This window comes from Ascaphus truei, unplaced genomic scaffold (assembly GCF_040206685.1).
Source record: "Ascaphus truei isolate aAscTru1 unplaced genomic scaffold, aAscTru1.hap1 HAP1_SCAFFOLD_928, whole genome shotgun sequence".
NCBI classification, from domain to species: Eukaryota; Metazoa; Chordata; class Amphibia; order Anura; family Ascaphidae; genus Ascaphus; species Ascaphus truei.
The window spans coordinates 36,573-60,028 of record NW_027457267.1 but is presented as its reverse complement, the minus strand read 5'-3'; the positions used below and the strand labels follow the sequence as shown (position 1 = coordinate 60,028).

At 43.1% G+C, this 23,456-nt stretch overlaps 1 long non-coding RNA gene across 2 annotated transcripts; it reads left to right on the top strand.

The window, feature by feature from the left end:
• The first annotated feature begins 9,721 nt into the window (after window positions 1–9,721).
• Window positions 9,722–22,178, top strand: LOC142486516 (uncharacterized). 2 transcript variants are annotated; one of them, XR_012799008.1, is made up of 7 exons: window positions 9,722–9,834; window positions 13,467–13,584; window positions 14,573–14,639; window positions 16,200–16,310; window positions 19,621–19,730; window positions 20,225–20,378; window positions 21,099–22,178. It is a non-coding gene; the product is annotated as an uncharacterized LOC142486516 (long non-coding RNA). The 2 variants fall into 2 exon arrangements; XR_012799007.1 differs by lacking the exon at window positions 20,225–20,378.
• The last annotated feature ends 1,278 nt before the right edge of the window (window positions 22,179–23,456 follow it).

Genomic DNA, 23,456 nt, shown 5'->3' with positions numbered 1-23,456 from the left:
GATCTGTCTGTGGGTATACATCAGGGCTCTGTTCTGAGATCTCTCTTTCTCTCTACATACTATCATTTGGTGACCTCATCAACTCTTTGTGACAATCCTATAAATAACAAATACAAATATCAGGTCATGGGAATAAGTGATTTGGACATAAAAGTAACATTTCGGAAGTGTGGACAACTAATACATCTTGTAGATTGCCTTTACAGTGTGATGTCATTGATTCAGTAGATTGTGTGCAGACCAGGACTGCAGTACAGTGTCACTCACATGGATGACTTGCGTGGTAGAAGCTCAAGAACAAGGATGTCAAACTCCAGTCCTCGAGGGCAGCAAACAGGCCAGGTTTTCAGGATATCCCTACTGAAAACCTGGCCTGTTTGGGACCCTCGAGGACTGGAGTTTGACATGCATGCTCTAGAAGGAGCACAGCTGTGGGTGGGAGGTGGATTTGCTTTGCATCAAATGGTTTGGAGCAAGGTTTATTGTATGTATTATCATAATAACAATGCAATGCTTAACTTTTATTTCAGGAGGGATGACTGCAGAACAGAAGTGAATATTGAAGCCATGTGTTCCTTTTCTTGCAAAAGAGAAAATTTGAAGGACAGTTGAAGAGAAGGAAAATTACTACACAGAGACAGATAAGCAATGTGTATATTTCTCATTTACCATTTAGTATTTGTCGTTTTATTGACTCCACACAATCCGGCTGCTACGGGTTTCACATTGAATATTTTCATCTCTACTCTACCCCTTCCTGTGATCTGAACCATGCAAGTTTTCGTTGATTCAATACATCATGAGTAGAGGGTGGCTACAGTATGAAGTAAAGACCCAAGGACCACATCTACTACCATTCATAACAAGAACATGTGCAGTAGCGCACAGCTGCAGTTCTATGTGATTGTTATGAAAGGTTGAGGTGGTTCAATTCTATGAATCTGGAGTGGGATGGATCCTGTTTGCATCATATGGTTTCATCTAGGCCAGTAGATTATATAACTCTCAGTACAGGTTACACATGGCATCAGTATTAGTGATTTAAAGAGGAGGAAAGCTTCAATGTGGAGAACAAAGCCAAGTAATGTTGAAGTTACTCCTTTTACCATTTACTTGGTCAGTCTGTACTGTCTACTCTCCACACAGCTGCTAAGGATCTTCCATTTTAAATACTTTCACCTCCTATTCTGCACTGCTTTGCTGCCCATTATTCAGAGATGCGTTCCAGTCATGTTTAGCACTCTGAATCTCTCTGCAGTCATTGGTTCAGCACATCATGGGTAGAGCATGGCTACAGATACAGCAAGCTATTATTATTTTACCGGCTGATCACCCATAATATTGCATTAAAACATAGAATATCACTTAATTTCCAAAAGATTCAGTGATGCTGATAATGCAGAATCTCACAACATTTCCCATCATAATGCCATAATGCACAAGTGGGAGAAATAATCCTTGCTATATCTGTACATTGTGTGACATTTTACCTCAATGACCAATGAGAGCAAGTACATCTTCTGTATAGAGCGGCTGTGTTATGATGCAGTTATTGATCATCATTGACATAATCACAAGAATCTTATGCAAAGGGAAATTGTCCGCAGCGAAGTGAGATTTCAGCCCCCAAACGTCTGTAATATTAATGCAATGTCTTACTTTTGTTGCAGTGAACACTGAAGAGACGGATCTACTACAACACTGTACAGGATGAGCATACGCTACAAGCAGCAAAATGATCTTGCAGTTGACAGTATGTTGTTCTGGTAATGTGCACAATTATTATTTATGGGCTACACACCACAGTGCTGGACATATTCTGTTAACTTCAACTCTACTCCTAACATGGAGATGTCTTCCTGGTGTTACTGATTCAGTACATCATATGCACAGTGTGGTTATGATATGATGGATTGATTTAATAAACCCACCAACCAATGATGACATCTGCATCATCTTCTGTAAAGTGCAGCTACAGCATGATATTATCAGCATTTGGTGCGGTATAATCAGAGGTATCTATGTGCTTTTGTGCCTGTTTTAAGTCCTCCAGCTTAACGCCCCTACACCTCCCACTACACAGGCATACTTACTTATGCATACACTGACATCTGGCATACCTACACACACCCCAGGGCCACTTCCTTCCCCTGATGTCAGGGAGAGGATGGGCATGCAGAGTGCAGTAAGTCTCCACGTTACTCTGGCCAACAGTCTTGGCCTACCTCCAGCATCTGTCACCCACAACATCTGTTCCCTCCTTGTAAAGTGCTGAACTATCTCACCTGGGTCAGTGCTATAGCTGATCACAGTGCCCGATCAGGATGTCACTGTGACAGGCAGCAGTGCAGATTGACCGGTCAATCAATGCAGTGCCGCAACATATGCACTAAATGAGATTTCCGTGCCCCCAGTCAGGTTACTCCCTGGGCAGTGACCCTGCTCACACCCTCCCCTAGTTCCACCTCTGATCACAATTATCTCTCTTGGAGAGTGTAGCAAATTGGAGTTGGGGGAATCTCACCTCTGCCATGCATGGTCACAATCTGGGCACAGGACCCAAATAGTGGGCAATGTGGCACTTCTTACAGTAGAGAATAAGTAACTTTATTCTTTACTTGTGTATTAAGGACCTTATTTGCATTAAATTCAGTCCACACGGGACCAAGACTTTCTGGCTTACTGAACAAAGTGGAATTGTTTCGTAGAGGGTGGAGAATTGTATTTTATCTGAAATTACCCCCTCTGCACAAAATACAAACAATTATACCCATACAAGTACCTTGTGGAAGTTGTTGCCCTCTATCTTCCTGTGGTCTCTCCCTGTTTCTCACCGTGCCTCCTCCCATTTCCTTGCACCTCTGCGTCTCCGCATATATCCCTATACTCAGAGCCGGCTCCGGTCAGTGACATGGGATGCCCAAATATGAGCATACCCATATATGGGCATCCATGCCACTGACCGGAGCCCGCTCTGTTGCGGATATGGAGAGAGACTGGGAGATTTACATCCCCTTATAATTCATATGGTGCATAGTACCGGCACGTATTGTTTTACCGGTACTGTGTACCTTCCTACTTTCACACTGGTACAGTATATGCTGCAGTGGGACTGAGAGGGATATATTGGTAACACATAGTCATTGTTGGGGGAATTCAATCCATTTTGAAAATAGTAATAAAATGTTTTTTACTTTTCTTTTTTTTCAGTAATGAAGAATGAAACATTTCTGTTAAAATTGAATTGGAGGTGAACTGGATTCATCATCAACTCTGCACCAGTGTGAATTGATGTTCTTTAATGTTCTGATAAGGTACATGCAACATCTCTTCCTCAACCCCTGCACCACTCTCTGCCTCTTGCCTCTCTCTCTCCACCTCCCTGCTAAGCGTATTAACCCATCTAATGTAATCCACATTCCATGTCTCACTTTACTCTTCACTTCTCACGTGCCCTCTGGAATGACTGCTCTCTGACTAACAAGGTCTATTTGTACATGACCTCTTCTGCTCTCATCATCCACCACCTCTCATTCCCCTCACCCCTGTCCTACTCGATACCTCAGCTTAATTGAACTCTCTCCTCTGACATCTACCCTTATCTCTAACCTCTCCTCACTTTCTGCTTAAACTAACTATCTTGTTAACTTTTACAATGCTATCATCTCCTCCTCCTCCTCCCTCCTCCATCATATATATGCCCCTTCTAGGCTCTGACACACTCATCCCTCTAAGGCCATGATTATCATGGGCACATGCTTGGTCGTCCACAGTGCGTGCGAGCGATGCAGAGCCGCCTCGGACCTCAGTGCAGGGATTGCTGCATACCCCCAGCATCTGTCACCCACAAACAATACACACACTAATACTCCCCACAATACACACTATAATACCTCCTCAATACTAATCTCCCCAATAATATTATAGCTCCAAACACAATATACACAACACCCTTACACAAGATACACAATCTAGTACTCTCCTCTGCACCTCTACACACAATATAATACTCCCACACACACAATATACACACTACCCTCCTACCCCCATAAAATACAACCAATAATACACACACACTTTGTGGATGTTGGGACCAGCTCCCGGCATGCACCAGTGAAAGAGAGAGGCCCGCAGAAGCTCGGAAGAACTCCCTCCATCCGTGCCTTCCTCCGTTTCACATCTTCTCCCTGTCTCTCTCCCTCCCTTTCCTTGCATCTCTCTGCGTCTTTACGTATACCCAGTCAGTGACGGCTCTGGTCACGTGATGCCTTAATATGGGCTTATCCATATATGTTCATCCACGTCACTAATGTGATGCCCGCACTGTTGCGGAGCTGGTACTTACGACGGGCACTTATTGTTTTATCAGTACTGCGTACCTGACTCTACCGGCCTACTTTCAACACTAGTACAATATGTGCTTCACTACGAGTGAGTGGGGAATATTGGCATCACACAGTCACTGTTGAATATGCCATTCAATCCATTTTGAAAATAGTAATGCAATGTGGTTTTGTTTTGTTTGCTTTTTGCAGTAATGAAGAATGGAAAAGTTATATTAAAATTAAATTGGAGGGGGACTAGATTCAGCATTTCATCATGAACTCTGCACTTGTGAGAATTTAACTTCTTGAATACCCTGACAGGTACACGCAACATTAAGACTATAATCTGCTGTGCAAGCTTTCGTGCTATACCTCCCCCTCAGGTTTTGATTTATACATTTGCTCCCTCAATTCATGTCCTCTAATATTTGAAAGCTCTCTCCTAGCATTTTCTCTTTACCACAGAACGTCATCCCAATGTAACCTCTCTCTTGTTCTTTCTGCTTGCTGTTTCCTCACTCCTCTGTTAAACTTTTCTAATTTCTCTAACTTCCACACTCCTGCTTTTATCCACATGTTCTCCTCTTTCCTTCCCCTACCTTTGCATGTGTCTACACACTGCACCATTTGTACAGACCTCTATTGCAGCTATTTCTGCACTGCTCAATGAAAAGCACTCTTTAATATCCTATTCTCTGTGCCCCCTCTCTCTGCGCCCCCTCTTTTGGCGCCTCCTCTCTCTGCGCCCCCTCTCTCTGCGCCTATCTGTCTCATTCTCTCTACGTCCCTCTCTCTCTACATAGAGCTATCTCTGTCTCTCTCTACACCTATCTCTGTGTCTCCTTCTATGTTTGCTGATGTGTGGGATATCTCTTATAATCTTGAACCTGCTCATATACACATCGGGCCTCCCTGCCTCTGCCTCCCTGCTAAGAGTGTTAACCTATCTAATGTAATCCACATTCCTTTCCTTACTTTTCTCTTCCCTTCTCCTATGCCATCTGGAATGTCCGTTCTCTGACTAACAAGGCTCTAGTTGTACATGACCTCTTCTGCTCTCATCATTCACAATCAGTCATTCCCCTCACCCCATCTTACCTGTCCCACTGATTTGCCTCTGCTTAATTAAACTCTCCTCTGACATCTACTCTAACCTCTCTGCTCTCTCTCTCTTTCCGCTTAAACTAACAATCTTATTAACTCTTACAATGCTATCCTCCTATCTATATGCCCCCTCTAGGCTCTGACACACTTGTCCCTCTAGCCCACACCCTTGGCTAAATTCCCAAACATGTTCATCACACTTCCACTCGCTGTTCTTAATGCCTATGAAGGAAATCACACAATTGATATTTGATTTTTCTACAGTAAAAATGTCTCCAGTCCTGTATAAAGCTGCTCTCTGGGGCCAAACCACACTACTTTTTTTTCACATTCATCAACACTCAAATTTAATTTACGCTGTCTTTTTTTCCCTGTATTTGACTCCCTCCACTAACCTTCTCCTCACACTTGCCATCCTTCCTTCACTTCTCCTCAAGCATTTGACTACTTCAGAGGCAAGGTGGATGCCACCCACAAGGAGATTCCTTCTGTCCCTTCCCCCTTCTCTCCTTCTACCTAATTCTCCTTCTGCATTTGACTCCTTTTCTTCTCTTACAGAGCTGGAAGCTAATCATCTTCTCTTCTCCCTCTACCACATGCCCTCTAGATCGTATCCCCTCACACCTTACTGCATCTCTTAGTCCCCACTCTCACCCACATCTTCAATTCCTCCCTATTCTCTGGCTCTTTACCCTCTTACTTTAAGCCTGTAGTGGTCACCCTTTTCTCAGAAACAACCTACACCCTATGTGCCTTACTAACTACCGCCCTGTATCCCTCCTGCTGTTTGTCTCCTAATTGCTAGAATGTCAACATTCTTAAATCACATGCCCTCCTGGATCCTTTACAACCTGCCTTTCGTACAGCTCGTTCTACAGACTGTGCTTAAAGCAAATTCCCAAGGTCACTTTTCCCTACTAATCCTACTTGATCTATCTGCTGCGTTTGATGCTCTCAATCACTCTCCTCCTTCATATTCTAAACTCTCTCTTGGTATCCGTAACACAGTTCTATCCTGGTTTTCATCATAACTTTCCTGTCACACATTCTCCATCTCTGTTGCTAACATGTCTTCGTCTTCTATTGATCTGTCTGTGGGTATACATCAGGGCTCTGTTCTGAGATCTCTCTTTCTCTCTACATACTATCATTTGGTGACCTCATCAACTCTTTGTGACAATCCTATAAATAACAAATACAAATATCAGGTCATGGGAATAAGTGATTTGGACATAAAAGTAACATTTCGGAAGTGTGGACAACTAATACATCTTGTAGATTGCCTTTACAGTGTGATGTCATTGATTCAGTAGAGTGTGTGCAGACCAGGACTGCAGTACAGTGTCACTCACATGGATGACTTGCGTGGTAGAAGCTCAAGAACAAGGATGTCAAACTCCAGTCCTCGAGGGCAGCAAACAGGCCAGGTTTTCAGGATATCCCTACTGAAAACCTGGCCTGTTTGGGACCCTCGAGGACTGGAGTTTGACATGCATGCTCTAGAAGGAGCACAGCTGTGGGTGGGAGGTGGATTTGCTTTGCATCAAATGGTTTGGAGCAAGGTTTATTGTATGTATTATCATAATAACAATGCAATGCTTAACTTTTATTTCAGGAGGGATGACTGCAGAACAGAAGTGAATATTGAAGCCATGTGTTCCTTTTCTTGCAAAAGAGAAAATTTGAAGGACAGTTGAAGAGAAGGAAAATTACTACACAGAGACAGATAAGCAATGTGTATATTTCTCATTTACCATTTAGTATTTGTCGTTTTATTGACTCCACACAATCCGGCTGCTACGGGTTTCACATTGAATATTTTCATCTCTACTCTACCCCTTCCTGTGATCTGAACCATGCAAGTTTTCGTTGATTCAATACATCATGAGTAGAGGGTGGCTACAGTATGAAGTAAAGACCCAAGGACCACATCTACTAGCATTCATAACAAGAACATGTGCAGTAGCGCACAGCTGCAGTTCTATGTGATTGTTATGAAAGGTTGAGGTGGTTCAATTCTATGAATCTGGAGTGGGATGGATCCTGTTTGCATCATATGGTTTCATCTAGGCCAGTAGATTATATAACTCTCAGTACAGGTTACACATGGCATCAGTATTAGTGATTTAAAGAGGAGGAAAGCTTCAATGTGGAGAACAAAGCCAAGTAATGTTGAAGTTACTCCTTTTACCATTTACTTGGTCAGTCTGTACTGTCTACTCTCCACACAGCTGCTAAGGATCTTCCATTTTAAATACTTTCACCTCCTATTCTGCACTGCTTTGCTGCCCATTATTCAGAGATGCGTTCCAGTCATGTTTACCACTCTGAATCTCTCTGCAGTCATTGGTTCAGCACATCATGGGTAGAGCATGGCTACAGATACAGCAAGCTATTATTATTTTACCGGCTGATCACCCATAATATTGCATTAAAACATAGAATATCACTTAATTTCCAAAAGATTCAGTGATGCTGATAATGCAGAATCTCACAACATTTCCCATCATAATGCCATAATGCACAAGTGGGAGAAATAATCCTTGCTATATCTGTACATTGTGTGACGTATTACCTCAATGACCAATGAGAGCAAGTACATCTTCTGTATAGAGCGGCTGTGTTATGATGCAGTTATTGATCATCATTGACATAATCACAAGAATCTTATGCAAAGGGAAATTGTCCGCAGCGAAGTGAGATTTCAGCCCCCAAACGTCTGTAATATTAATGCAATGTCTTACTTTTGTTGCAGTGAACACTGAAGAGACGGATCTACTACAACACTGTACAGGATGAGCATACGCTACAAGCAGCAAAATGATCTTGCAGTTGACAGTATGTTGTTCTGGTAATGTGCACAATTATTATTTATGGGCTACACACCACAGTGCTGGACATATTCTGTTAACTTCAACTCTACTCCTAACATGGAGATGTCTTCCTGGTGTTACTGATTCAGTACATCATATGCACAGTGTGGTTATGATATGATGGATTGATTTAATGAACCCACCAACCAATGATGACATCTGCATCATCTTCTGTAAAGTGCAGCTACAGCATGATATTATCAGCATTTGGTGCGGTATAATCAGAGGTATCTATGTGCTTTTGTGCCTGTTTTAAGTCCTCCAGCTTAACGCCCCTACACCTCCCACTACACAGGCATACTTACTTATGCATACACTGACATCTGGCATACCTACACACACCCCAGGGCCACTTCCTTCCCCTGATGTCAGGGAGAGGATGGGCATGCAGAGTGCAGTAAGTCTCCACGTTACTCTGGCCAACAGTCTTGGCCTACCTCCAGCATCTGTCACCCACAACATCTGTTCCCTCCTTGTAAAGTGCTGAACTATCTCACCTGGGTCAGTGCTATAGCTGATCACAGTGCCCGATCAGGATGTCACTGTGAAAGGCAGCAGTGCAGATTGACCGGTCAATCAATGCAGTGCCGCAACATATGCACTAAATGAGATTTCCGTGCCCCCAGTCAGGTTACTCCCTGGGCAGTGACCCTGCTCACACCCTCCCCTAGTTCCACCTCTGATCACAATTATCTCTCTTGGAGAGTGTAGCAAATTGGAGTTGGGGGAATCTCACCTCTGCCATGCATGGTCACAATCTGGGCACAGGACCCAAATAGTGGGCAATGTGGCACTTCTTACAGTAGAGAATAAGTAACTTTATTCTTTACTTGTGTATTAAGGACCTTATTTGCATTAAATTCAGTCCACATGGGACCAAGACTTTCTGGCTTACTGAACAAAGTGGAATTGTTTCGTAGAGGGTGGAGAATTGTATTTTATCTGAAATTACCCCCTCTGCACAAAATACAAACAATTATACCCATACAAGTACCTTGTGGAAGTTGTTGCCCTCTATCTTCCTGTGGTCTCTCCCTGTTTCTCACTGTGCCTCCTCCCATTTCCTTGCACCTCTGCGTCTCCGCATATATCCCTATACTCAGAGCCGGCTCCGGTCAGTGACATGGGATGCCCAAATATGAGCATATCCATATATGGGCATCCATGCCACTGACCGGAGCCCACTCTGTTGCGGATATGGAGAGAGACTGGGAGATTTACATCCCCTTATAATTCATATGGTGCATAGTACCGGCACGTATTGTTTTACCGGTACTGTGTACCTTCTTACTTTCACACTGGTACAGTATGTGCTGCAGTGGGACTGAGAGGGATATATTGGTAACACATAGTCATTGTTGGGGGAATTCAATCCATTTTGAAAATAGTAATGCATTGTTTTTTACTTTTTTTTTTGCAGTAATGAAGAATGAAAAAGTTCTGTTAAAATTGAATTGGACGTGAACTGGATTCAGCATTTCATCATCAACTCTGCACCAGTGTGAATTGACGTTCTTTAATGTTCTGACAAGGTACATGCAACATCTCTTCCTCTACCCCTACACCACCCTCTGCCTCTTGCCTCTCTCTCCACCTCCCTGCTAAGCGTATTAACCCATCTAATGTAATCCACATTCCTTGTCTCACTTTACTCTTCCCTTCTCACGTGCCCTCTGGAATGTCTGCTCTACGACTAACATGGTCTATTTGTACATGACCTCTTCTGCTCTCATCATCCACCACTTCTCATTCCCCTCACCCCTGTCCTACTCGATACCTCAGCTTAATTGAACTCTCTCCTCTGACATCTACCCTTATCTCTAACCTCTCCTCACTTTCTGCTTAAACTAACTATCTTGTTAACTCTTACAATGCTATCATCTCCTCCTCCCTCCTCCTCCATCATCTATATGCCCCTTCTAGGCTCTGACACACTCATCCCTCTAAGGCCGTGATTATCATGGGCACACGCTTGGTCGTCCACAGTGCGTGCGAGCAATGCAGGGCTTCCCCGTCGCCTCGGACCTCAGTGCGGGGATTGCTGGAGCGACAGGCATGCGCTAACTTTGCCTTCTGTTGCGTGCTTACTATAGACGCAGCCTAACCCATGCATTGGTTTAATTCACAAGCACGCTCTCATCACACTTCATCACATCACACTGCTGCTCTTAACACCTATGGAGGAAATCTCACAGTCTGATTTTCTACACTAAACCTTTGTCCTGTTCTGTAAAACTCTGCTCCTTTTTTTAAGGTCAAACACTACTTTTTCCTCACTCATCAACACTCCAATTTAATTCACACTGTCTTCTATGTATTTGAGTCCCACCACTGACTTTCTCCTCCCACTTAACATCCATCCTTTATTTCTCCTCAAGCCTTTGCTCACTTGAGGCAAGGTGGATGCCATCCACAAGTAGATTCGTTCTCTCCCTTCCCCCTCTCTCTTTTTCTATCTAGATCTCATTGCACTCTTGACTCCTTTTCTCCTGTCACAAAGCTGGAACCTGATCTTCTCTTCTCCCTCTACCACATGCCCTCTCAATCCTATATTCTCACTCTCACTCTCACCCACATCTTCAATTCCTCCATATCCTTTGGCTCTTTCAACTCTTCCTTTTAAGCATGCAGTGGTCACCCCTATTCTCAAAAATAACCTTGACCTTGTGTGAATTTCTAACTATCGCCCTGTATCCGTCCTACCATTTGCCTCCTAATTGCTAGAACGTCTTGTGATCTCCCGTTTGATCAACATTCTTAAATCACATGCTCCTCTGGGCCCTTCACAATCTGCCTTTCCCAATGTAACCAATTATGTACATAAAGAAAATTCCCAAGGTCCATTTTACTTACTAATCCTGCTTGATCTCTCTTCTGCTTTTGATACTGTCAATCACTCTTCTCATTCATATTCTAAACACTTTCTTCGTATCCGCAGCAAACTTATATCCTGGTTTTCATCATACTTCTCCATCACACATTCTCCATCTCTGTTGCTAACGTGTCTTTGTCTCCTGTTGTTTTGTCTGTTGGTATACCTCAGGACTCTGTTCTGGGACCTCTCTCACTACATACTATCACTAGTTGACCTTATCAACTATTTTGGCCCTTGATATCATCTCTATGCAGATGATACACACACCTATCCACCCTACCGTCACTCCTGCAATTTAGTTCCTAGTTTCGGGTGGCCTCCTGGCTATATCCTCCATGGATGACACTCTTCTGCCTTAAACCTAATGTCTAAAACTGAGCTCCTCATATTTCCCCCTAAATCTGGCCTAATATCACCTTTCTCCATCGCAGTAAACAGTACTACCATCATCCTGTCATGAAAGCACATTGCCTAGGAGTAACATTTGACTCTTCCCTTTCCATCTTCATTCACGACACTGGCTAAAGTTTGTTGATTCTTTCTCTGTAATATTTCCAAGATTTGCCCTTTTCTCTGTCAATCTACTGCTAAAACGCCAATGCATGCCCTTATCGTATGGGTTAACATACTGCTAACAGGGCTCCCTGCTTCACAACTTTCTCATTTGCAATCTATCCAAAACTCTGCTGCTTGAATAATTTCCCTTTCTCCCACAACAGTATCTGCTCATCTCCTCCTCCTTAAATCCCTCTCCTTGCTTCCCATCAAGTTTCAGATCACCTACAAAGTTCTCCTCCTTACCTTTTTGTTAAGGTTCTCTATTAGTGGTGTACCGAGTACCCGGCGTTACCCGACACATTTCCAGCTACCCGGACATTACTCGAAACCGGCCACTGAGAAGTGGACTTGGCCGGGTAATACCCGGCGTCGGGTAATGTCAGGGCAGCTGGAAATAATCTTTTATACTTACCTTTCCTAAGACATCTAGGATCAGCAGCAGCAGTCCTCTGATGTTGGCAGCATCAGAGGTGTCTTCACCTGGCGGGGGGAGCTGCAGGAATCACTTCCACAGCACCGAAGCAGGTAAGCTGTGTCTGTGAGCCTGCAGCTCCCCCGCCGGCTGAAGACACCACAGATGCTGCCACCGTCACAGGACTGCTGCTGATCCTAGATGTCACTGCCACCCGGAAGGTAAGTGCCAAACCGTGTACCCGACCGGGTAGAACCTTTCATTTTGGCCGGGTACCCGTTACCCATTTTTTTATAGTTGAGGACCCAGTCCAACACTATTCTCTATTCATCTGCTCCTTCCTACATATCATCTTTGGTCTCGTTATGCCCTTCCTCGTCTCCTAAGCTCTACTAATAACTGTCTCCATTATACTTCTTACACCTCTACTGCGCACTCGCTCTCTTGCCTGAAACCCTTTCCCATCAATTTACCTGTGAAACTCACACACACTCAGTATATGCCAACATACCCTCTTCCACCCACATTTAAGATCAACCTTAAAATTCACAACTTAAATGAAGCATTTCAATAGCTTTTACTCGTTGCTACTGTCACTCATTCAGTCACTAACTATTGTTCCCAAGAAGTGCTTTATACTACAAGTACCCACCATTAAGGACAAGCATTGTCATCTACTGCACTTGTTCCCCCACCTGTTGTCTCTCTGTAAGTCTCCTTACATTTCTCTTAGATTGTAAACTACCCAGGACAGGGATTTACTTTCCTATTGTCTGTTTTTGTTTGTTGAACTTATTGTATAATAATTTCCTGTACTTTTTGGTCTCTCTTGTAAAGCGCTGAGTACACAATGGGTGGTATATAAATAGAGATATATGCAGAGTCTAGAGACAAGGCACACGTGTATAGGTAGCTACAGTTTATCCGGGACCGTATGCATCCTTGAAGTGCCTGTCCCAGTTATTTTCTATTGATTGCAATGTAGGAGTGTCTGTCCTGTCTTATTTTTTTTATTATTATTATTATTATTATTATTATTATATATACAAAGATATATACAAAGATTGTTTCCTGTCGTTAGCATGACATTGTGTGACACAGTGTGATGTCATTGATTCAGTAGATTGTGTGCAGACCGGGACTGCAGTACAGTTTCACTGACATGAATAACTTGTGTGGTAGAAGCTCTAGAAGGAGCACAGCTGTGGGAGGGAGGTGGATTTGCTTTGTATCACATGGTTTGGAGCAAGGTTCATTGTATGTATCGTCAATAATAATTATAATAATAATAATGCAATGCTTAACTTTTTTATTTCAAGAGGAAAGACTGCAGAACAGAAGTGAATATTGAAGCCATGTGTTCATTTTCTTGCAAAATAGAAAATTGAAGGACAGTTGAAGAGGAGGAAAATGACTACACAGAGACAGATAAGCAATGTGTATATTTCTCATTTAGTATTTGTCGTTTTATTGACTCCAAAAAATCCGGCTGCTAAGGGTTTCGCATTGGACATATTCACCTCTACTCCACCCCTTCCTGTGATCTGTACCATGCAGATTTTTGTTGATTCAATACATCATGAATAGAGTGTGGCTACAGTATGAAGTACTGACCCAAGGACCACATCTACTACCATTCATAACAAGAACATGTGCAGTAGCGCACTGCTGCAGTTCTATGTTATTGCTATGAAAGGTTGAGGTGGTGCAATCATATGAATCTTGAGTGGGAGGGATCCTGTTTGCATCATTTAATTTGATCTAGGCCAGTAGAGTATATAACTCTCAGTACAGGTTACATATGGCATCAGTATTAGTGATTTAAAGAACAGAAAAACAGGAGTGGAGAACAAAACCAAGTAATGTTGAAGTTACTACTTTTTACTATTTACTTGGTCAGTCTGTACTGTCTACTCCCCACACAGCTGCTAAGGGTTTCCATTTGAGATACATTCACCTTCTACTCTGCACTACTGTGCTACCCTCTATTCAGAGATGAGTTCAAGTCATGTTTACCACTCTAAATCGCTCTGCAGTCATTGATTCAGCACATCATGGGTAGAGCATGGCTATAGATACAGCAAGCTTTATTTTACCCTAATATTGCATCAAAAAATAGAATATCACTCAGTTTCCTACAGATTTACTGATGCTGATAATGCAGAATCTCACCCTCCCATCATAATACACCAGAGGAAGAAATAATCCTTGCTATATATGTACATTGTGTGACATATTGCCTCCATGACCATTGATGGCAAATACATATTCTGTATAGAGCAGCTGTGTTATGATGTAGTTGTTATTGATCATCATTGAGATATAATCACAAGAATCTTATGCAAAGGGAAACTGTCATTAGCATAGTGGGATTTCAGCCCCCAAACTTCTGTAATATTAATGCAATGTCTTACTTTTATTGCAGTGAACACCGAAGAGACGGATCTACTACAACAGCAAAATGATCATGCAGTTGACAATATGTTGTTCTGGTAATGTGCACAATTATTATGTATGGGCTCCACACCACAGTGCTGGACATATTCTGTTAACTTCAACTCTACTCCTAACATGGAGATGTCTTCCTGGTGTTACTGATTCAGTACATCATATGCACAGTGTGGCTATTATATGATGGATTGATTTAATGAACCCACCAAACACTGATGACATCTGTATCATCTTCTGTAAAGTGCATCTACAGCAGGATATTATCAGCATTTGGGGTGATATAATCAGAGGCATCTATGTGCTTTTGTGCTGGGTAAAGTCCTCCAGCTGAACCGCCCCCCGCCCCCCACCCCCCTACACCTCCTGCCACACAGGCAAACTTACTTACACACACAGCACACTTACTTATGCACACTGACACTTGGCATACCTACACACACACACCCCACAGCCACTGGCATGCATGCAGAGTCCTGGGCATGCAGGATGGGCATGCAGAGTACAGAATATCTCCACCTTGCTCTGGCCCGTACTCTTGGCCTACCCCCAGCATCTGTCACCCACAACCTCTGTTCCCTCCCTGTAAATTGCTGCACTAACACACCTTGGTCAGCGCTGCAACCGATCACAGCACCGGATCATGTCACTGTGATAGGAAGCAGTGCTAATTGACCGGTCAATCAATGCCACGTGGCAACATACGCACCAAAAGAGATTTCCATGCCCCCTGACAGGCTACTCCCTGGGCAGTGACCCTGCTCATCTTCCACCTCTGATCACAATATTCTCTCTTGGAGAGTGTAGCAAATTGGAGTTGGGGGAATTTCACCTCTGCAGTGCATGTAGAGTCCTGTATGCAGAGTACAGAAAGTCTCCACCTTAGTCTGGCCCGTACTCTTGGCCTACCCACAGCATCTGTCACCCACAAATAATACATACACTAATACTCCCCACAATACACACTTTAATACCTCCTCAATAATAATCTCCCCAATAATATTATAGTCTTAAACACAATATACACAATACCCCCTAACACAAGATACCCAATCTAACACTCTCCTCTGCACCTCAACATAATATACACACTATAATACCCTACACACAATATAATACTCCCACACACACACAATATACACACTATCCTCCTACCGCCATAAAACACAACCAATAATACACACACACTTTGTGGATGTTGGGACCAGCTCCTTGCATGCACCAGTGAAAGAGAGAGGCCTGCCATCCGTGCCTCCCTCCGTTTCCCATCTTCTCCCTGTCTCTCTCCCTCCCTTTCTTTGCATCTCCCTGCATCTTTGCGTATACCCAGTCAGTGACGGCTCCGGTCACGTGATGCCTTAATATGGGCTTATCCATATATCTGTTGCAGAGATGGAGAGAGACCTGGAGATTTTACATTTCCTTATAATTCATATTGGTACTTAGTACGGGCACTTATTGTTTTATCAGTACTGGGTACCTGACCGTACTGGCCTACGAGTGAGAAGGCAATATTGGCATCACACAGTTACTGTTGAATATGTCATTCAATCCATTTTGAAAATAGTAATGCAATGTGGTTTTGTTTTGTTTGCTTTTTGCAGTAATGAAGAATGGAAAAGTTATATTAAAATTAAATTGGAGGGGAACTGGATTCAGCATTTCTTCATGAACTCTGCACTTGTGAGCATTGACCTTCTTGAGTGCCCTGACAGGTACACGCAACTTTAAGACTATAATCTTCATCAACTGCTGTGCAAGCTTTCGTGCTATACCTCCCCCTCCGGTTTTGATTTATACATTTGCTCTCTCAATTCATGTCCTCTAATATCTGGAGGCTCTCTCCTAGCATTTCTCTCTACCACAGCACGTCATCCCAATGTAACCTCTCTCTTGTTCTTTCTGTTTACTGTTTCCTCACTGCTCTGTAAAACTTTTCTAATTTCTCTAACTTCCACACTCCTGCTTTTATCCACATGTTCTATACACTTTCCTTCCCCTACCTTTGCATGTGTCTACACAAAGCACCATTTGTACAGACCTCTATTGCAGCTATTTCTGCACTGCTCAATGAAATGCTCTCCTGCACATCCTATTCTCTTCCACCTTCCCTCATTCTCTACGCCCCCTCTCAAAGCCCCCTCTCTCTATGTCTCCTCTCTCTACGCCTATCTGTCTCATTCTCTTGACGCCCTTCTCTCTCTACATATCCCTATCTCTGTCTCTCTCTACACCTATCTCTGTGTCTCCTTCTATGCTCGCTGATGTTGGGGGATATCTCTTATAATCTTGGACCGGCTCATATACACATCAGGCCTCCCTACTAAGAGTGTTAACCTATCTAATGTAATCCACATTCCTTTCCTTACTTTTCTCTTCCCTTCTCCTGTGCCCTCTGGAATGTCCACTCTTACTAACAAGGCTCTAGTTGTACATAACCTCTTCTGCTCTCATCAGTCACAATCAGTCATTCCCCTCACCGCATCTTACCTGTCCCACTGATTTGCCTCTGCTTAATTAAACTCTCCTCTGACATCTACTCTAACCTCTCTTCTCTCTTCTCTCTCTCTCTTTCTGCTTAAACTAACAATCTTATTAACTCTTACAATGCTATCCTCCTATCTATATGCCCCCTATAGGCTCTGACACACTCATCCCTCTAACCCACACCTTTGGCTAAATTCCCAAACACACTCATCACACTTCCACTCGCTGTTCTTAATACCTACGGAGGAAATCTCACACTTTGTTTGATTTTTCTACAGTAAAAATGTCTCCTGTCCTGTATAAAGCTGCTCTCTAGGGCTAAATACACTACTTTTTTCCACACTCATCAACACTCAAATTTAATTTACGCTGTTTTTTTCTCTGTATTTGACTCCCTCCACTGACCTTCTCCTCCCACTTGCCATCCTTCCTTCACTTCTCCTCAAGCATTTGACTACTTCAGAGGCAAGGTGGATGCCACCCAAAAGGAGATTCCTTCTGTCCCTTCCCCCTTCTCTCCTTCTACCCAAATCTCCTTCTGCACTTGACTCCTTTTCTTCTCTTACAGAGCTGGAAGCTAATCATCTTCTATTCTCCCTCTACCACATGCCCTCTAGATCGTATCCCCTCACACCTTACTGCATCTCTTAGTCCCCACTCTCACCCACATCTTCAATTTCTCCCTATTCTCTGGATTTTTGCCCTCTTACTTTAAGCCTGTAGCGGTCACCCTTTTGTCAGAAACAAACTACACCCTATGTGCCTTACTAACTACCGCTCTGTATCCCTCATGCTGTTTGCCTTCTAATTGCTAGTGTCAACATTCTTAAATCACATGCCCTCCTGGATCCTTTACAACCTGCCTTTCGTACAGCACGTTCTACAGACTGTGCTTAAAGCTAATTCCCAAGGGTTTTCCCTACTAATCCTACTTGATCTATCGGCTGCGTTTGATGCTCTCAATCACTCTCCTCCTTCATATTCTAAACTCTCTCTTGGTATCAGTAACAAAGTTCTATCCTGGTTTTCATCATAACTTTCCTGTCACACATTCTCCATCTCTGTTGCTAACATGTCTTCGTCTTCTATTGATCTGTCTGTGGGTATACATCAGGTCTCTGTTCTGAGATCTCTCTTTCTCTCTACATACTATCATTTGGTGACTTCATCAATGCTTTTGGCCTTAGATATAATCTCTATGCGGATGATACACACACAAATCTATCCACCCCTGTTCTCACTCCTGCAATCCAGTCTCTACTCTTGGGTTGTCTCCTGGCTATATGCTCATGGATGGCACTCCACTGCCTTAAACTTAATGTCTAAAACTGGGCTCATATTATCCCCTTTCTCCATCACAGTAAACAGTACTACCATCTATCTTGTCATCAAACATGTTGCATAGGAGTAACATTTGGCTCTTCAATTCCATCTCCATTCACATGCACGGCTATGGGTAAAATGTGTTGCCTCTTTCTCTGTAATATTGCCAAGATCTTCCCTTTCCCCTCTCAACCTACTGCTAAAACTCCAATGTATACTGTTATCCTATAGGTTATTTTAACATACTACTAACAGGCCTCCATGCTTCACAACTTTCTCCTATGCAAAACTCTGCTGCTTGAATTATCTCACTTTCTTCCACAACAGTCTCTGCTCATCTCCTTAAATCCCTGTCCTGGCATCCCATCAAGTTTTTGTATCACCTACAAAGTTCTCCTCCTTACCTTTTTGTTAAGGCTCTCCATTAATCTGCTCCTTCTTGCATATCATCTTTGATCTCTCGTTATGCCCTTGCTTGTCTCTTGCACTATAACCATAACTGTCTCCTGTAAACTTCTTTCACCTCTACTGTTCTCTCACTTGCCTGAAACCATTTTCCATCACTGCACCGTACATGTGAAACTTCCTCACACTCAGTATATGCCAACATAACCTCTTCCACCCACATGTAAGACCAATCTTAAAATTCACGACTTAAATCAAGCATTTAAAAAACTTTGACTCGTGGCTACTGTCCCACACCCACAGTCACTGCTAACAACTATTGTTCCCAAGATGTGCTTTCTACTAATTGTACCCACCATTAAGGACAAGCATTGTCATCTACTGCACTTCTTCCCCCAACTGCTGCCTCTCTTTAAGTCTTCTAACATTTCTATTAGATTGTAAAGTTCCCAGGGCAAGGATTTACTTTCCTATAATCTGTTTTTATTTGTCGCACTTATTTTTTAATTATTTTTCCCCTCTCCCCTAATGATATACATATAGGTTTTCCTGTCATTTGCATGACAGAGTTATTATGGTTAACTATTGCATCATGTAGACTGCCTTTTCAGTGTGATGTAATTGATTCAGTACTTTGTGTGCAGACTGTGACTGCAGTACAGTGTCACGAACATTAATGACTTGTGTGGTAGAAGCTCTAGAAGGAACACAGCTATGGGAGGGAGGTGGATTTACTTTGGATCACATGGTTTGGCGCAAGGTTCATTGTATGTATGATCATAACCATGCAATGCTTAACTTTTATTTCAGGAGGGAAGAACAGTGAATATTGAAGCCATGTGTTTCTTTTCTGTCAGAAGAGAAATTTTGAAAGACAGTTGAAGAGGAGGAAAATGACTACACAGAGACAGATAAGCAATGTGTATATTTCTCATTTAGTATTTGTCGTTTTGTTGACTCCACACAATCCAGCTGCTAAGGGTTTCGCATTGGACATATTCCCCTCTACTCTACCCTTCCTGTGATCTGTACCATGCAGGTTTTTGTTGATTCAATACATCATGAGTAGAGTGTGGCTGCTGTATGAAGTATTGACCCAAGGACCACATCTACTACCATTCATAACAAGAACATGTGCAGTAGCGCACTGCTGTAGTTCTATGTGTTTTATTAAAGGTTGAAGTGGTGCAATCATATGAATCTGGAGTGGGATGAATCCTGTTTGCATCATATGGTTTCATCTAGGCCAGTAGAGTATATCTCTCAGTACAGGTTACACATGGCATCAGTAGTAGTGATTTAAAGAACAGAAAAAACAAGAGAAACTTCAATGTTGATAACAAAGCCAAGTAATGTTGAAGATACTCCTTTAACTATTTATTTGATCAGTCTGTACTGTCTACTCCCCACACAGCTACTAAGTCTTCCATTTGAGATACATTCACCTCCTACTCTGCACTGCTGTTCTGTCCTCTATTCAGAGATGAGTTCCAGTCATGTTTACCACTCTGAATCACTCTGCAGTAATTGATTCAGCACATCATGGGTAGAGCATGGCTACAGATACAGTAAGCTTTATTTTACCGGCTGATCATCCATAATATTGCATTAAAACATAGAATATTACTCAGTTTCCAAAAGATTCAGTGATGCTAATAATGCAGAATCTTACAACACATCCCATCATAATGCACCAGAGGAAGAAATAATCCTTGCTACACTACCGACACGTTTTATTGAAGCACGGCTAGCACCGCAAGCCGGGGGATGCCCCGGCGTGCTAGCCGCACTCCCTCAGCGTGCCGCGCATCACCGATGCACGGTCACGCGTCATCGGGTGCCTGCGCCCCCTGCACGCGCGTCCAGGGCTCCCCGAGGGAGCACTGGTGTCCCGCGATGTGGGGGACAGCGGCAGGGGGTTCCGGGGGACCCGACGGACCCGGCAGCGGAAGGGAGAAAGGCCCGATCGGAGGGCGCTCCGCTGCTTCGGCGTGCGCCCGGCACCCTCCGGCGCGTGCCAGGTTACTGCTGCGGCCAAGAACGGGCAAATGCTCGAATAAACTCGGCCGCAGCAGTATATCTGTACATTGTGTGACGTTTGGCCTCCATGACCATTGATAGCAAATACATATTTTGTATTGAGCGGCTGTGTTATGATGTAGTTGTTATTGATCATCATTGAGATATAATCACAAGAATCTTATGCAAAGGGAAAATGTCTGCAGCATAGTGGGATTTCAGCTCCCAAACTTCTGTAATATTAATGCAATGTCTTACTTTTATTGCAGTGAACACTGAAGAGACGGATCTACGACAACACTGCACAGGACAAGAGCAAACACTACAAGCAGCAAAATGATCTTGCAGTTGCAAGTATGTTCTGTAATGTGCACAATTATTATTTATGGGCTACACACCACAGTGCTGGACATATTCTGTTAACTTCTACCCCTACCATGGAGATGTCTTCCTGTGATTGATTCAGTACATCATATGCACAGTGTGGCTATGATATGATGGATGGATTTAATGAACCCACCACCCACTGACATCTGCATCATCTTCTGTAAAGTGCAGCAGGATATTATCAGCATTTGGGGTGGTATAATCTGGGGCATCTATGTGCTTTTGTGCCTGGATAAGTTCCTCCAGCTGAACCACCCCCCTATACCTGCCACACAGGCATACTTACAGAGCACACTTACTTATGCACACTGACACTTGGAATACACACACACACACACACACAGACACTGTCATGCATGCAGTGTCCTGTATGCAGAGTACAGAAAGTCTCCACCTTACTCTGGCCCGTACTCATGGCCTATCCCCAGCATCTGTCATCCACAACCTCTGTTCCCTCCCTGTAAAGTGCTGCACTAACACACCTGGGTCAGCGCTGCAGCTGATCACAGTGCCGGATCATGATGTCAATGGGATAGGCAGCAGAGCTGATTGACAAGTCAATCAATGCAGCTCCGCAATATATGCACCAAAAGAGATTTCTGTACCCCCTGTCAGGCTACTCCCTGGGCAGCGACCCTTCTCACCCCTCTCATTCCACCTCTGATCACAATAATCTCTCTTGGAGTGTGTAGCAAATTGGAGTTGGGGGAATCTCACCTCTGTAGTGCATGGTCACAATCTGGGCACTGTACCCAAATATTGGGCAATGTGGCACGTCTTACAGTAGAGAATAGAATAAGTAACTATATTCTTTACTTGTGTATTAAGGAACTTATTTGCAATAAAAATTCAATCCACCTGGGACCAAGACTTTCTGGTTTTCTGAACAAAGTGGAATTGTTTTCCTATAATTTTATATTCTCTGAAATGTAACATCACAATAAAGTACTCCTATTTTTTTCCTTTGTGCTTTTTTATGGACTATTCCTTTATGTATTTCACTTAATGGGACTAATTACCTTACGATTAGATTTCACTTGTATTTTCTTGGGTTACTCTTTGGAATTTCTCTCTGTGTTCATTTATACTATCTTATTTAGAGCAGTCTTTGCCATTGGACCCCATTTCTTGCCAGAGAGATCTGTAACACAGAGTATTGAAGAGAGTACAGAACAGCGGTGAAGTAGATTTTTATGCTTCTAGGCAGCCTCCCTTCTCACCATGTATTCTGCCCCCGACGGTCTCTTGCACTGCTCCCTCCTACACCCACTCTCCTCACTCTTCCCTCCCCTCCCCGCTATCACTCAATGACCCCCTCTCATTCAATCCTGCTCCCTTACTCCCCCCTCACTCATTCTTCCTTCTGCACACACAATCCTCCCGAATATCACTCCCAAACAACACACACACTAATTCTCCCCACAATACACACTATAATACCTCCTTGTGACGATAGCTTCCACAGGCTTATTAATATTACACAAAAATAATTGGGTTTGAACTGAACGAGGCTTAAGATATAATAAATTGTATTTATTCCTTAGAATATAGGTGAACACAACAGATAATACAGTAACGAACAAGAAGTACACTTACTTAAGGGTTGGGGAATGAGAAGTATGATGTAGCATTTCTTTCAGCAGTGAGGAAATCATTCAGGTGATATCAGGTAACCATATCAGCAAACGAAGACAAAGGATATATGGGTGGACAGCAGTTTATAAACCATTCTCCTTCTATTCTTAACCTTAAGCACGGGATTGGTTTACAATTACCTCCAGCCACTCACTAACGTGGGAAAGCATTCTGACCCATGCCCCCCTGCTAGTTGGCACATGCGCAGTAGAACTCTGGGGGTCTCATTTCTGAAGCCCCACATTTACGTCAGGAATGCCAGACAGTCTACCATTTGGAGTTCTGGCAGGAAAACCTTTGTTGAAAGGTGTTAACTGGAACACTTAAGACCTGCCCTGGTTTGGGCTTCGGATAAACAGTGAGGGTGATAAAACTCTTTGAACAGCACTTAAATCCTAGACATAGCGGCGTCCCCAGGGCCATCTGCTACCTTATGGCCCAAAAGAATCTCTTCTGGGTCTTTGTCCATACCTTAAGATACACTATTAAGCATAAAACATAAACGTATTAAAATATCCGGTTCCGTTAGGTTTAGCAGGTCCAAACTTCCCAGTTCGCATTGCCAGAACTGGGACACCATATGGTCCAAAAAGCGACTTGCTACG